At 39.8% G+C, this 17664-nt stretch overlaps 1 pseudogene; it reads left to right on the plus strand.

Annotated features, from left to right (window-relative positions):
* The first annotated feature begins 814 nt into the window (after window positions 1-814).
* Window positions 815-8169, plus strand: LOC102861152 (annotated as a pseudogene).
* Window positions 8170-17664: the final 9495 nt, after the last annotated feature.

Here is a 17664-nt window from a genome sequence, read left to right on the forward strand (position 1 = left end):
GTATCCTGGTGGATGGTGGAGCAGGCAAATAAGTGGGTAAAGACACTTGTGCCAAAGGCAGGGACAACACTGATACTAATGGTAAACTCCACAGAAGGGATATATCTTTCACTTTTTCTGTAAAATGCTGGTCTGTCTGATACTTCTCTAAATCTGAGCATTCAGATTAAGATATACTAGGAAGAAGGACTGGGCATCCACTTCTGAAATAGCAGGCCTCTGAAAACCCCTATGTATGTGTGTGAGTAGTCAATAAAAATACAATCTATTAAACTGCCACAAAAAATCTGCTAACAAGGCCAAGTGACTGAGGTGAACAGAGTTTTAGCATTTAATAAGGAATCAGCACAATACACCTTCTCACAGGTACTTTCTGTACCCTTACTAACCAGGATTTAAAATGGGACTGCTCTGCCAAGGTTTGGAATGAGTTTCAGAATAGGAGGATGAAGTATGACCTCGGATAATTATCTTCTAAGGGCAGAGATGAAGCACTAAAGGAGCTAAGTGTCAACTAAAAGACAACAATTCATCCCAGGGCTGTGATGTAGAGGAACCCAAGGTAAATGCTGGGTAAGTCAGCCAAATACAGAAGTTGGCAATCATAGGGTTGCACCCCTCTATAGACAGGAAACCTTTAGTGTTGGTACCCAGCATGTTTTCTGGGTTCCTTTGATGAGTTTTTTTAACATATGTTACAAAAGTGCATCGAGGGGCCCTGAAGGGGATAAACATCGAATCTAAGACAAATGAATCCTGGAGGACAAGACTCAAGTCTTCACTGAGGCAAGACTGTGGCTGCTATTGAGAATCAATGAAAAAGGAGTTGCTAGCCGTGCAAGAGCATGAATTCGCTCATAGCTGGGGCCCCAGCCCGCTGCAGGCGGCCCTTTTAACCGCGAGCGACACGGCGGTGGACCAGGCCTCTGCTGGGGTTCGCCTCTTGGGTCTCAATTCTTAGGATGATCCCTTTAGGAACGGATAGTAGGCTCCTCAACTAATTGCATTTCCTGTGTGTGCTGTCATCCAATAAACTTTAGGTGTTATTGAAAAAAAAAAAAAAGGAGTTGCTGGACAATCAAGAACTCATCCAAATATACATGCAGGACACGTATGTGAGGGAAATCAATGACTTATATAGTCTATATGGCACTCTCATTGTTACCAAAATGAGTGCATTGTGCTGAGCTCACAGAAAATTCTTAAATTATTACTGGAAAATGACAACCACCAAAGAACTTGGTCAGAAATGAAACACATTTTTTTTGCCACCATCAGAGACACAATTAGAGGGCACATTTCTAAGTGATATATCTATTAACAAAGACAGAAAAAAAATGTGACTACACTGACTCTGAGGTTATTTCAAGTTTGGGAGGAACCAGTGTAGCCCCAATGTGTTAAAGAGAGGAGCCACACATATTTTCATGGCTTTGTAATTGAGAAGAATACAGTTTCGTAATTCTGACAGGAATAAGCACAATCTACCCGGACATAGGCACTCTCCTTCTCATCAAAAAGTGTGTTTAAAAATGGAACTCATCTGAATAGGCTAATGAAGGAAAATTAGGATAAGACAATCAAAAGACCATTGATTGACCACCTTCTGGCCAGACAAGCAAAAACTAATGGAGATATGGACGCAAGGGAATGGCCAACCGCTTTCTGAGGGTTTTTAACAAAGCTGAAGGAGGGTAAGTGTGGCAGACACAAAAGCTCATCAACCTGGTGTTCTACCCCTCTAAGGACATGTAACTGTGAGAACTGGCACCTAGGAAATATTCTTTATTAATGTGTTCACCTTTGACAACAAATTATACAAAAGAACCACAACTATCGTTGAGAGAGGATACTCAGGAATTGATCTGAGAGGGGGAAAAAAATTCATTAAGAATAGGCACAGGTCTTCACTCAAGGTAAGCGTGATCAAGTCTGAGTTCAGAACTGATTCAAGTGCAATATTGGTTGCTGAACAACTCTCACAGATGGCTATAAGAAGGGACTGCACCTGAAGAGATGGATGATTTCATAAATGCCTGCTATTCTCTGGGTTTATGGGAAAGTCTCAAACCAATACCAGAAAATGATAATCACCCCTTTTCCTTCAGAAAACAGGTTCTTTTTTTCCCCCTTCATGACAAACGATACAACATTAAAGAATGATATGCAATTGGATTCTCACCTCCTTCCAGATGTGTGAGAAAGCGTGGCATATATGGACCTGGTAAACCCTCTGTCACAGCCACTAGACAGTTGGAACCTTTTGTACAGGTATTTAAAAAGCATGCTCCACTTTGTCAATGCTCAAAAGACCAAAAGGGGTTCTTACCCACTGTAACATCAGCTAAACCATTTGTACAGGTATTTAGAAAGCATTCTCCACTTTGCCAATGCTCAAAAGACCAACAGAGTTCTTAAAGAAAGGAGCTTAAATAAAGCCACATGAGGGTCAGGTCAGACTGACAACAAAAGTGGTAAATACTGGGAGGTACTCTAAACCAGAAAACCTCACTATACGTGTAATAACATGAACTAAGAAACCACCCTATCTATACAATGCTCCCCTTCTACACCTCATGCTGGAAGACAGTTATGACAGACCTGGAGTGCTGATGAACTCATATAAGAACTGATTTTTGTCTGATTGCATTAGGAATCAGCACAATCCACCCATGTACAAGTTCTATGTTCTTTATAAAGCATGTTCTACAATGGAAGAACTCTACACTTGTGAAAAAGCAGGGTTAGAGAAGGAGTAACAAACACGACACTGCCTAACTATCTTTCCAGGTCACACAGGAACTGCTCAAAAAACTGAACATTCACTGGGAAGACAAACCGATTTCCCAAGGCTGTGACAGAGATGAAATAAAATTTGAGGGTCTGCAGGTGTCGTAGACAGTGAAGGGAATCAATGCTATATTTGTTTCTAGAATTGGGTGTTTAAGGCTGGAACCCAGGAAGCACTGTATCTTTACTTCTTGCCCTTCTATAACACTTAATACAAAAGAGTAAGAATATCCCATGAAAGGAGATAAATGGGAATCATTGTGAGATAAATAAAAATTCTTTATATTAAAACTGAAGTCCTTCCTAATGGGAGGGCTTTGGCCTCAGTGGAGAACTGTCATCAGAGCCATAACCAGATGCTTGAAAATGAACACAAAGGGCACTAAGAGGGCTGCACAAACAACACATATATCTTAGAAATCCATCACTCATACATAACATGAGTATTTTAAATGGAATCAGAACTTGTCCATTTCAAAATATAGGGGAAATGTAGACCAGTTCTTGCTGAATATAAACATTAAACTAAAAATTTTAAAAGGGATCCTAGCCTATCTAATTCCATTTCCACTGAGAGACTTTACACTCTGCATTTTTCAGAGGGTAATGGGCGAAGGTCTCTTCTGTAACTTCTTCAAGCTGAGAAGAGATGCAGAACCCTACCTACTTAGAGAAGTGAAACTCTCTTTCTACCTAGTATAGCTTTGTCTAATTCTTCAGTGGGCGTGAAAGTATCTGAACAAATCTCCAACTGTAGGCATCATTAAAAAGCCAAGGTACTGTACACCATGGATAAAGACAAGTATAACACTTTTAATTTCCTTTATTGACTTTAAGCCTACTCTCAGTACAGAAGATTAAAGGGCATATATATTACTTCTGGTTCACAGCCATTCAATTCACTCCTAGGAAGAAATGAAAGAAATATCTAATCTGTGCATTTAGTGAACCCTATATTCCAGGACATGTAAACTATCTTTTATTTACCCTACTTTCCTTTATGAAGTCCAGCCTGTGGAATCAGCTTGGAACCATCACTGAAACCACACCACATGCTGCATTAGTAAGGCAACCTTATGTGAATTAATTCAACAACAAACATGAAAAAAAATCTGTGAAACTAATGACTACCATGTCGAATGTCATCTGTATCACATCATAAAAATGTTAAGTTTTCTGGAAAAAAATATTGTAAACCAGCCACTACCAAAATAGTCTGTAACTTGGCCATCTTCATTGACAACATATCCAAGGGTACAATAGGATGTCAGTGAAAGAGTCTAAATCTGTACATTACAAAAATGAAAATTGGTCTCCTGCTCTGAAATTCTCAAAGCATTTCAGGCATTTAACTGATTCAAAATACACTGAAATGACACAAAAGTGCTGGTAAACTAGTTGAGTGACTGGCTGGATTCTAGAATTCTGTCAGGAATCAGAGACTTTTGGCAACCTTAAAAAACATTAAAAATGGAAACACTCTGCGTAGATAGGACAAGGAGTGTTAGAATGTAAGGATCAAAAAAAAGATGTTGGCTAACCATATTTTGAGCCCAGAGAGAAATCAAAGATTCAAAGGAAAGCCCAACAACTCTCCAGAGTGCTCTGCATAAAAACTGAGACTAGATGTTGGGGAAGTCTGGCTGACTTGCTTCACAGAAGGCAGCTCCAAGGTACGTAGACAACATCTTAATGTGTAAAGTCATCTAAGACCCAAAAGTGAGGTAAGGGTGAAATCGTAAACAACAAGACAGCTTTAAACATTGGTCAAAAGTCATGAGACTCAAGGTTGAGGCACCTGCGAGCATATTTTGGGAGCAATCCTGACTGATTTATTGTATTATGCTTTAATTTGAATTAAAATCTTTTTACTTTGCTAATATGGCTCTGTGTGGTGAGTCACTGCATCAGATTTAGGACCCAGTAAAGCAGTAAGATTGCTTGGGATGAGTAGAAATAGGTGTGGGAATGTAGGGACATGTTTGAATTAATGGGAATTAGTTTTCTGTTGTTGATGGGGTTAGTTCTCACTGTTGGAGTTGATAGAGGTAAAACATGGCCGCGACCACACCATCTGATTCTTTTATTACAATAAAGCTGTTGAACCCAGAGTCATACCCTGTATAGAGAACACACCTTTGGAACTTGTAACAAGAAATCATTCCTTTTTGAATGAGCAAAGGGACAAGTGCTACTTCATTCAGAAAGGAGGCTTTTTTTTTGTGCCTCAACAGCAACCAAAAAGAAAAAAGTTAAGAGAGAAGACATGAATAGTGTAACTTGAAATTTGTCAAAATTGTAGCTCTGTGGCGTATCCAGGACTTTGAAGTATGTGAGCCAGGCTGGTGAACAATGAAGCTGGTAAGCCCACTATCATACCCTCTATAGATACCACCTTGAGAACTGATAACCAGGAAGTACCCTCCTGTTCCTGTGTTCACATTTGACAGTACACTGTACAAAAGAACTTCAATTGGCCATGAGAGTAGATACTCAGGAATTGTTTTCACAGGAAAAACATCTTTTTAAGACTAGGACTCATGACAAGCCTGATCAAATCCGAGTCCGGAACTGACTCAAAGGCAACACAGGTTGTTAAGACAACTCTCTCAACTAGCCACAACAGGGGACTGAACCATGAATACACATTAAGGGGAGAAATGGATTATTTCAAACATGTTCAACACAGCACCTTTTCTGGTCTAAGTGCCTGCTGTTCTCTCTGTTCATGGGAAAGTCTTCAATAATTACTGAAAAATGACAAGCACTACTGGTTCATTCAGAAAATAGACTCCTTTTCCTTGCCTTCATGGCAGACAATGAAGAGGAAAGATGTCAATGGAGACTGACATTGAATTTTGACAAGGACATTTCTACATTCTCAACTCCTTTCAGGTTTGTTAGAAAGCCTGGTAGAAAGAGACATTAGTAAATCCACTGTTACATCCTTTACACAGATGGCACCTTTCCTACTGGTATTCAGGAAGCATTCTCTACTCTGTCAATGGTCAAAGAACCAACAAGAGCTTTTAAAGGAAATACAATACCTTCTTCCCAGGGCTGATGAAAAAATATAACTCAAGCCACATGAGGGCCAAGTCACACAGACACTAGAAGCGGTAAATACTGGAAGTAATTCTGGACCAGAAAACCTCACTATAACAATGGTTCTTGTCATATCACTAACCAAGAACCATCCACTCTATACTGTGTTCCCCCTTCTGCAGATCATGAAGGCAGATGGTTATGATTGACCAGGAGTGGTAATAAAGTCAGGGAGGAGAGTTTTTCAGGATGAACAATATTCCTCCAAAGTAAGACTAAATTCCCTTAGTACTATCTGTGACCTCAGCTTGTTGAAATCATCATAGGCCACAGCACTATCTACATAAATGGAGACAACTTCTCACCACTGGTCTCAACTCAGAAGATGAAACATTTCTGTGAAACTAAAGACTTCAGTATGGAAGGTAGTGTAATCTTTTCCTTTAATGTGAGGGTAATATAATGGGTAGATTCTAAAATTTTCTGTAAAAATGAAAAATGGTAAATCTCCACCTTACTCTGGTATGAGACACCTCCCTTACTCTCATGAGTTGTGCTGCTGAAGAAAGACTTCTACAGAGCTGAAAATTTGCAACTTCCAAAAAGATAATGGGTCTCATGCCTAGAAATTACTGGTCTTCAGTAAAACCATGATCTATGCTGCTGGCATAAATAATCTGCAGGCAGGACCATGTGACTGAGGTGAACAGAGGGTTAGCATTCTATCAGGAATCCAAATAATCTACCCTCACATAGGAACACATCTGGTTCTCACAAATCAGGATTTCTACTGAGACTGATCTGTTGAGGTTTGGAAAAAGCTTAGAAAGGAAAGGTGAAACACAACACTGGCTAAACAGTTTTTTGGTCACAGAAAAAGCTCCGAAGAAGGTAAGATCTCACTTAGCAGATAACCAATCTTCCCAGGGCTGTGATGTAGAAAAACTCAAAGTAAACTACGGCCAAGTCTGAAAGACACAGGAGCTGGTAAACTCAGTGTCACACCCCTGTATAGAGAGGCAGCCTTTAATACTGTTCTTCAACAAGCATTCTTCTCTTCTTCTGGTGAGTTTCTGTAAAACATGGTACAAAGTGTGCATTAAGGGGCCGTCAAAGAACATAAGATGTAAATCATTGAAAGACCAACAAAAGCCCTTTAAGAAAAGACTCAGGTCTTTACTGATAGAAATGCCGAGACCTCAGCTCAGAATCATAGTTAAAGGCAACAGGAGATGCCGGACAATTAAGACAACATGCCAATACTTAGTTCCATGTAGAATATACATCCAAGTCAGTGATAATTTTTATAATCTAAATGGCACACTGACTATTAGCAAAGCAAAGGCATTTTGCTGGGCTCATAGGAAAAGTCTAAAATCATCATGGGAGACCAACAAAAACCACGAAATTAAATTAGACAGATGCACCATTTTCGTGACCCCATAAAAACAGCAATGTAGGAAAAATATAGAAGGCATAAACCATGAAAACAGACACAAGGCTGTGACGCACGTGATTCTGAGGTTACTTAATACTTAGGAGAAAGAAGCTGAGTGCGAATGTGTTAAAGAGAGGGACCAGAAAAAAATTTCATAATCCTGTGATTGAGGAGGATTCAAATCAAGAATTCTGTGAGGAGCCACCATCATGTCACCCTCACAGAGGCATTTTCCATCCCTTTAAAAAAATCATTGTTGGGGGAAAAAATCTGGGAACATGAAGGGATGGGCTAGAAGGTGTTTGGAGAAGGGTGCGCATCTTCTGCTAGGATAAGCGACGCCTGCGCGCTCTCCGCCACTGGCCCAAAGCGCCTACCACCAAGGAGCAGCTGTGTTGCCTCGGAGCCACCTGTTTGCTGGGTTTCAGTTTCGTGCTTCTCGCCACCTCTTCTGATGGAGAGATTTAGCTTGGAAAGGGTTTTGGTGATCACATTCATTGGATGACACTAGAAGATGGGAAGAAGCCGTTGCCAGTGGATTACCCTTGATGGTGATTACCCATAAATCCTGGTGTGGAGCTTGCAAAGCCTTAAGGCCTAAATTTGCAGAATATACAGAAATTTCAGAACTTGCCCATAGTGTTGTTATGCTAAATTTTGAGGATGAAGAGGAGCCCAAAGATGAAGATTTCTGTCCTGTTGGGGGTTACATTCCACGAATCCTTTTCCTGGATCCCAGTGGCAAGGTGCATCCAGAACTCATCAATGAGAATGGAAACCCCAGCTCCAAGTACTTCTACGTCAATGCTGAGATAGCTGTTCAAAGGATGAAGGAAGCTCAGGTACGACTGACAAGTGATGCCTTCAGAGAGAGGCATCTTGAAGATGAGTTGTAATGTGGATACCTTTTTTACCAAAGTTAGTATTATTTAAGGAAAGCTGCAAGAAACGGAATAATGAAACCCTTAAAACACCCCTTCTGGAAACCTTGCTCTGCTAACACTGGAAGGAGCTCTCTCACTGCAGGAGAGTTCTGTTAATAAGCTGGTCTCCATGTCTGTGAATCTGGCAGAGTATGGATGACTTCCTTCTGGCCCCTCTCTCCTCAAATGTTGTGTTGTTGAATATAAAGAACAAACCATTCTGACACAAAACTTGAGCTTTAAAAGCCACCTAGAGGTTTATTCCTCACATGTAGGTATTTGAATCTTATTTCTATTTCCTCCTATGTTACTTATCTTGGTGGTAAACAAAGACAAGTAGCATCTTTTCTAAAATGTTAAAATAGCTAACAGGGGTTTTTGTTTTGGGGTTTTTTGTGGGGGGGGGAGGGTTGGTTTTTACTTAAAAAAAGTTTTAAAAATACCAAAAATGGTAACTGCAATAAAGTCAAGAATTCTACCACCTGCTGAAGAAAATTGGCCTTGTTTTTAACAGGATCTTCCCCCCCACACACACCCTGTTCTTCTGCTGGGAATAATCTTGGGCTTCTTCCTGATATACCACAATAACCTTCTTCACCTGCTGAGGCTTCCTGTTTGCACCCATGTGAGTGCAGGAATGACTGTGTGCTGAGACTCAGTCCCAGCTGGAAGCATGCCTTCCCTTTGTTACTGTTGGAGAAATTCACTTTCCAGCCCTAGTTGGAACCATTTTTTGTCAAGTCATCAACTATATTTTTATACTGGGGTTAAAAAATATAAACTGTGCATTAAATTTTAATAAAACTTCTAAAGGAAAAAAAATCATTGTTGACAATGGGGCCACTCTTAGGCATTGGTGAAGTAGTGTTAGGGTATGATGATCAAAAAGAAATTAGACTAACCTTCTCTCTGAGCCAGAGAGGAACCGTCGAAGGAGTTACAGATGCAAGGGAAAGTTCAACCATTTTTCCAGGGCTGTGACAGGGGTGAAATGAAAGCCAACAGAGAGTAAGTGTAGCATACACTGTAGCTCATCAGCCCAGTGTTACACCTCTCTAAAGAGAGGACACATGTATTACCAGTGCTGTGGAAGTATCCCCTCCTGCCTGAGTAGGGAATGCTCAATGCCCAAATATCCACCCTTGGAACAGTGTACACCTTCTCCATCAGAGGAACAAAGAAACCAAACTGGTCACAAGAAGGAGACACAGCAGACTGTTGAGGGGGAAACAAACTCCCTTTAAGACAAGACTCAGATCTTCTAGATGGCTATCCTACGGTCAATGTGGACAACTGTTACCAAACCAAGGAAAGCGGCTAGACATTGGACACAACGGGCCACACTAAGGCTGAACCAAGACCACAGAAAAATACAAGAAATTATATCTCACATGTGCAACTTACACCATTCACCATGATCAAGGTGAAGAAGTTGCCAAGTTTCCTACTCCAGGGAGCTCGCCATCATCAATAATGGTGAAATCTATTGAATACAGAGTTCACTGGGAATTCCTGCCAGTTTTTCCAGTTTTATGAAGTACATCTAGTGGAGTGGAGAGTTGGCAGATGTGCAGAAACCTGAGTAGAAGGGATTACAGGCTGTGGGACATTTTGGAACACTTTAAGTACAGAGGGCATACAGCTTAGCACTAAGGACAAGTTGCCAAGTACCGTGGATTTTGCAGGTAAAGAGCTAAAGATCATAATAAATTTCCTTCATATTGCCAAGGGCTTCCTCAAATTAGTCATCTAATCCAATGATTGCAGAATAGTGCAACAAACTTCTAGCAGTAGCCATTATTAAAACAATGCTACAGATCACCGATAAATATTTCCTATATCCTTGATAGCCCTATTCTGGAAGTTTATAATTTTTTTGAACATTTAATCAAACAGGCTCTGTAAAGAAACAAAAGCTTGTGTTTATCAGGGTGTCCAGAAAAATGAGAATCTTATTCACAATATTCAAGAAAAAAATGCAGAATATGCTCTTCTTATAAATTTAGTGGAGCTTACTTTTCAGGACTTACTCTGAAATGAGGTACTTTTGCCTATCATGACAGAAAGCACAGAGGGATGACTTAAAAGAGTTATAAAAAATAGAAAGAAGCCCTGAATAAGCAAAGGACTCCTTAAAAACAGAAAAAAGGTAGGCGGCACCTCACTCCCTGATTTCAAATCCTACTACACTGCCGTGGTGGTTAAGACAGCATGGTACTGGTACAATCACAGACACACTGATCAATGGAATAGATTGAGAACCCGGAAATCAGTCCATCTACCTAGGGTCAACTGATTTTTGACAAGGAGATGAAATCAGTTAAGTGGGGAAATGACAGCCTTTTTAACAAATGGTGTTGGAAAAATTGTAAAACTATCTGCAGAAGACTCAAGCAAGATCCACACCTCACCACATACACAAAAAACAACTCTAGGTGGATCACAGACCTAGGACTAAAACCAAAGACTATAAACTTCATTAAAGAAAAGCTTGGAAGAACTCTAGAAGTCCCAATCCACAACATAAACAGTCTTCCAAGTATCCTGAAAAATCTACAACCAGGATAAGATAATATATATGAATGGGGCCTTCTAAGAATCAAATCTCTACGCAGATCCAAAAACTTCTCTAACAGGGTAAAAAGGGAAGCCACAGACTGGGAAAAAGTATTTGGTAATGACATGTCAGATAAAGGACTTATATCTAGAATTTATAAAATACTTAAGCACCACAACAAGATAAAGGTAAACAATCCAATTGAAAAATGGGCACAGGATATGAACAGACACTTCACCATGGGAGACATTCAGATGGCCAACAAGCACATGAAGATGTTAAAAATCCCTAGCTCTAAGAGAGATGCAAATCAAAACAACTATATCATCTCACCCCAGTCAGAATAGCAAAATTTAACAGAACAGCAAGCAACAAATGCTGGCAAGGTTGTGGACAAACTGGAACCCTTATTCACTGTTGGTGAAAGTGTAAAATGGTGCAACCACTGTGGGAGGCAGTGTGGCGCTTTCTCAAAAGGTTGCAAACAGACATACCACTTTACCCAGTAATTCCACTACTGGGAATATACCCCAGAGAGATCATAATTGCCACCCAAGCAGATATATGCACACCCATGTTTATCATGGCTTTGTTCACAACATCAAGGAGTTGGAAACAATCTAAGTGGCCATCAACAAACAAATGGATAGAGAAGCTGTGGTATATTCACACAATGGAATACTACAATGCATTGAAAAACAAGGAACTCATGCAATATTATTCAAAATAGGTGACCCTGGAGGACATTATGCTGAGTGAAATATCTCAGTCACAAAAGGACAAATACTGTATAGTGCCAATGTTGTAAAACAGGACTAACATCGAGGTTGAGAAAGATGGGATAAATAATGTAAATGGCACTGAAACAGATGAGGGAGAAAACTATTTAAAAGGGATGTATGATTAGGTATTATTGTCATGACAGGAGTACAGAACGAAGGCTGCATAGTGGAGTGAACCTGGGGGGAGGGATTGTAAATCAATGGGGGAACTTTTCTTTTACTCTTCAAAGAGAAGAGTGTACTGGGGGAAAGGGTGGGCAGGGAGAAAAGTACAACTATGAATGAATTAATGGGGGGAAAAAAGAGTTATAAGGATACTTTGTCAAGCGTGTGAATCAAGTTATTTTAATATTCTTTTTGGTACCATGAGAAAAAAGAATTACAACCCAGACTTGTTAGAGAGAAGGACTACAGTGGCTTTAGAGCCCTACAATTGAAGTCTCTAATGGACCAGGAAAATCCAACCTCATGTAAGACACTTTTGGTGCCTTAAAAAGAAACTCTTCAAGGGAGCTCTGGTGGCCTAGTGGCAAGAAGCTATACTACAATCCCAGAGGTACACGGTTCAAATCCACCAGATGCTCTGATGCAGAAGGAGAAACAATCTCCTACTGTACCAGTCAGATCCGATTTGACGGTACACACACAAAAAAACAATAAAATTAAATTTTTTTTTGGAAAAAAAAAAGAAACTCTTTAAATAGGAACATTCAAACAAGATAAGGAAAACATGCTCCGAACATACCGCATGCAACATTGGGTAACGATCTATTGAGGCCTGGGAATAAAAGTGGAAATAAATATTTAAGTAGAAGCCCAGTCGTTATTTCCTCAGGAATGTGGCAAAGCTGAACGCAAAGTCGAGTATGGGCAAGTCTGGCAGACACTGAGGCTGGTAAACCCAGTGTGTTGCCCTCTACAAGATGGGGCTTTGAGTATACACTGCTACTCAAGCAGTGTTCACCTTCCTGTGTTCACCTTTCACAGTACATTATGCACAACAATCACAAGTGTCCTGAGAATTGTTATGAGAAAGAGAAAAAACCCAAAAAACATACTGTTTAGTAAAGGCTAAGGTATCCACTCATGGTATTCCTGAACAAGTCTGAGTTCTCAACTGACTCAAAGGCAACATGGGCTATTGGACAATACTGTCAACTGGCTACAATAGCATACAATGCCATTGGTAAATAAACTGTTATATTCTCTACAGTGATGCCAACATATTTACTGGTATTTAGGAACCCCGGTACACGCTTGTTAATGGTCAAAGGATCAACAAGGCTTCTGCAAGAACATACAATGCATTCTTTTCACAGCTGGTGAAAAAGCCTAACTCAAGTCACATGATGGTCTGGGTGAGGCAGCCAGCAAAAGGAATTTTGGGCCAGAAAACCCCACTATACAGACAGAACAAGCCAAGAACCATCATGTCTATACTATGTTCGCCTTCTACACTTTATGCTGTCAGACAATTATGGCTGACATGAAGTAGTGATCAATTCAGGAAGAAAGTTCTTGTCAGACTTCTGTAAATAATGAGCACAATGAACCCTTGCAAAGGCTCTATTGTTCTAAAATGGAGTATCTCTAAGGTGGTGAAAAAAGAGAGTTACAGAAGGAGTAACAAATGCGACATTGGTTAACCATATTTTAAACCTAGAAAAAACCTGTGCCAGGAACTGAGAATTCACTGGAAAGTGAAACTAATCTTCCAGGGCTGTGACTGAAATGAACTCCAATCTCATGATCTGCAGTCATCCTAGACAGTGAAAGGGAAAAATGCTATGTTGTAACTGTTTCTAGAACAAGGTGTTTAAGGCTGGAACCTAGGAAGCACAGCCTTTACAAGGCATAGTACAAAAGAACGAGAATAGCCCCTGAAAAGAGATAAATGGGAAGCATTGGGAGATACATAAAACGTCTTGATATTTAAAGTGAAGTCTTTCCTACGGGGAGGTCTAAGGCCTCCTTAGAGAACCATCATCAGAGTGAACAGGAGCTGCTAAAAACTGACACAAATGGCCCTAACAGGGATCACAAACCACACATATATCTCAGAAATCCATCAGTCACAGAGTAAGAAAACATGAGTATTTTTAAATGAAATGTGAAAAGAAATATAGTGGAAATGGAGAATATAGTTTCTGCTAAACATAACCACTACATTCAAAATTTTAAGTAGAATCTAGCCTACCTAATTCAATTACCACTGAGAGATTTTACACTCTTCACACTTCAGGGGATAATGGACGAAGGTCTCTTCTTCTGTAACTTCTTCAAGATGAGAAGGGACGCAGAAACCTACCTACTTGGTGGAGTGAAAACTCTCTTTCTACCGAGTACAGTTTTGTCTCATTTTTCAAATGTCCAGCTCTAACAGATAATGAATGAGGATAAAAATTTTGGGTTCCTTCAACTCCTTTAAGCCTACTGTCACAATAGAAGACACTGAACCTTAGAGTCTCCTGAACTTCAAGGTAAATGCCTTCCAGTTCATAGTCATCCCATTCACCACATAAGGAAAGAAATGAAGAAAATTTACAATCTGTCCATTTAGAAGAGCTTAAGTATCTCTCAAATTTGCTTAGATTCTGTTAAAGATAGGGCCTTTACAACGCATAGTACAAAAGGGCTTGTGAAAGAGGTAATTCAAGTCTCATGAGGCTCAGTTCAGGCAGACACTGGAAATGGCAAGGATTGTGAATAATTCTGAAATCAGAAAACCCTCACTACACAAACGGTATCTTTTTTCTCGAGTTCATGATAGACAAGGAAGAGAAAAGAGATGAATGGACTCTGACGTGCAATTTGGACAAAACAAAACCTCTCTAGATTTTCAACTCCTTTCTTAAGTGCAGGCAAGTCTGGTGGACAGAGAACCTGAGAAATCTGGAGGCAAACCTTTTACAGAGATGGCAACGTTTGTACTGGTACTCAGAAAGCATAATCTCCTCTGCCAGAGGTCAAAGGACCAAGAAAGTTCTGAAAGAAAAAAAAAATGAAAAGGAAATACATTCTTCTTATGGCTCGTGAAGGAGCACATGTCAGGCCACATAGGTGGTGATAAACAAAGGGAGAATTTTGGGGGATAAACAAAATTGATCCAATCAATTTAAGACCAGATTCCCTAATATCGTCATTTCTGAGGCCTCAGGTCACTGAAATTATCATAGGCCACAGCAGTATCTGCACAAATGGAGACAACTTTCCATCACTGGTCTCAGCTCCGAAGAGAAACATTTCTGTGAAACTACAGACTGCAATGCTGCCTGTAGACTAGCGCTTTCCTTGACCATAAGGCAGTCTAATTGGTACATTGCAAATATTGCAGAGAAGCTGAAATATGACAACATTCAGCTAAGTGAGATATGAGATACCTCCCGTACTCTCTTGAGCTATGTTGTGCAAGGAAGACTTTTTAGGAATTGAGATGTACTCAATAAATAGGAAAACAAGTCTTACATTCTTAAGTTTTCAAACATGTTCAACATGGCACAGTATCTGCTCAAAGTGCCTGCTGATCTCCGGGTTCATGGGAAAGTCTTAAACCATTACTGGAAAATTACATCCGTTACAGGTCCATTAAAAAAGAAGATTCGATTTTCTTGAGTTCATACCACACAATGAAGAAAGAATATGTGAAAGGACTGTGATGGGCAATATTGACAAAATGCAGCCTCTCTTGATTTTCACCTCCTTTATTATGTGCAAGCAAGTCCGCTGGACATAGAGGCTGCGAAAGCCAGTATACTATCTGTGCCACAGGAGGCACCTTTCACAATGGTACTTTAAAAGGAAGCATTGTCTACTCTGTCAATAGACAAAGGGCCAACAAGGGTTCTGAAACGCATTCTTTGAGCACGTAAAGGAGCACAACAGAAGCCACATAAGTGGTGATAAACTAAGGGAGAAGAAGTAACAATTCTCCAAAGTAAGCCTGAATTCCCAAATGTCATCCATGCTGAGGCCTCACGTCGCTGCAATTACCATAGGCCAAAACATTATCTGCACAAACTGAGATACCTTTACACCACTGATCTGAGCTCAGAAGACTTACTTTCTATGAAATTAAAGACTGGGATGCTGATTGTGGGCTAGCGATTTCCTTTAGTGTGAGGGGAGTCTAATGTGTATATTCTAAATACTGCAGAAAGGTTGAAACATGACAACATCTTCCTAAGTCTGATACGAGATACCTTCTGCACTCTCTTGAGCTGTGTTGTACAAGGAATACTCCTAGGGAACTGAAATCTGCTCCACTGAGCAGAAAGAATGGGCCTTACGTTATCAAATTACTGAAGGTGTATGAGCATTCAATACAGCTACAATCTACTGAGCGGCCACAAATAATGTGCTGTTAGGGCCAGCTGAATGAGGTGGATAGAGTTTTAGAAATCAATCAGGAATCCAAACAGACCACCCTCACACGATACATTTCTGGCCCTCAAAAGCCAGGATTTGAAAGGGGACAGCTTTGAGGAAGTTCAGAATGAACTTTCGAAAGAAAGGGCAGAACAAACATTGACTAGCCCGATTTTCACAACAAAGAGGAAGCATCAAAGGAATTAAGTTATAAATTCAAAGACAACCACTAATTTCAGGGCTCTAATGCATAAATGCTCAAGGCAAATGATGGGCAAGTCTGGGAGACACAGGAGGTGGTAAACTCAAGTTTCACATCCGCCATAGAGAGGCAGCCTTTGCTACTGTTCTCAACAAGCATCCTTTTATTACTTTCATGAGTTTCTACAACACATGGTAGAAAAGCGCAACCATGGGATCTGAAAGAAGATGAAAGAAAAGAATTTTAAGACAACATTCAGGTATTCACGGATGGAAATGGTACGACCCAAGCTGGAAATCATCATCAGAGCCAACAACAGATGCTGGACAATTAAGGCAACCCATCAACATTTAGTTGCATGTGGAACATGTGTCCATCTGAGAACTCAGTCTTTCATGTAGTCTACATGGGGGATTGACTGTTAAGAAAAATCACTGCATCTGCCTGGACTGAGAACTCATTATGGGAGAATGACAACAAACATAAAGCTAACAGTTTCAGGGAATTACCTAAGTCTTGGTTTGTATAGATTTACAATCTATATGCAGTGCCAACAAAATCAGGAAACTTCTAAAGGTTCAAGAGTATGCAGAGACTATCCGCAAGGCCATGAACTCAGTGATTCGTTAATTTTGTAAGGTGGCATAGAAACTAAAACAAAAATGTTCTACCATTTTTTTAAGCTTTTGCATTGCAATACCTGTTGTTTTCCCAAAGCAAATCAAAGGTAAATTTCTAATGGATCTTGATGCCTGCTTTAGCATCTTGTGAGAAAGGATCTTTTAGCAATTTGTATTTGTAACGATAAAATAATCCAGATTACAGATCTGAAACCATGAGCCAATTTTCTCTTCTAAATTGTATAAGATAGGCTAATTTTAAAATGCATTCTATTAACTCTTACAAGTTGATTTCTGTAAACATAGCTATGTTGAAATAAAGGGTTTTTTGTGGTTTTTTTATAAAAAAATTCACACTACTGAATATATAGTTCTCTGTGGAATTTCTGCCATTCACCCCAGTTCTATGAAGTACATATAGTGAAGCAAGTGGTGGAAGTTGTGCAGCAACATCACTAGAAGGGTTGACGGTCTATGGGACATTTTGGAAAATTTTATTGAAAGCGAGAAGACACCAGGGCACTAGGGACAGAGTATCATGCACCATGGACTTAATAGGTAGAGAACTCAACACTATAAAAAGTCCCTTCAAACTGACAAAAGTATCTGCAAATTAGTCTACTCTACTAAAAAGCACAGGATATTTGAGCTGTAGCCATTACAAAAGAAGTATTATAGGGCATAGATAAATAATTTCCATATCCCTGATTTCACTATTCTTAGAATATTTATAATTTTTTAAGACCTTTTAACACATGAGGTCTGTATAAAAACAAAGGCATTTACTGATCAGGGTTTCCAGGAAAAGGAGACTCTCTTTGCAATACTAGAGAAGAAATACAGAAGAAGCTCCTTCTATGACATTAGGGGAGGTTACTATTGCAGGACTCTCTGAAATAAGATATTTTTCCTATAACGACAGCAACAATAGAGGGATGATCT

The sequence above is a fragment of the Elephantulus edwardii genome, unplaced genomic scaffold, assembly GCF_000299155.1.
Source record: "Elephantulus edwardii isolate Elephantulus edwardi_28Jun2011 unplaced genomic scaffold, EleEdw1.0 scaffold00040, whole genome shotgun sequence".
Taxonomy (NCBI): Eukaryota; Metazoa; Chordata; class Mammalia; order Macroscelidea; family Macroscelididae; genus Elephantulus; species Elephantulus edwardii.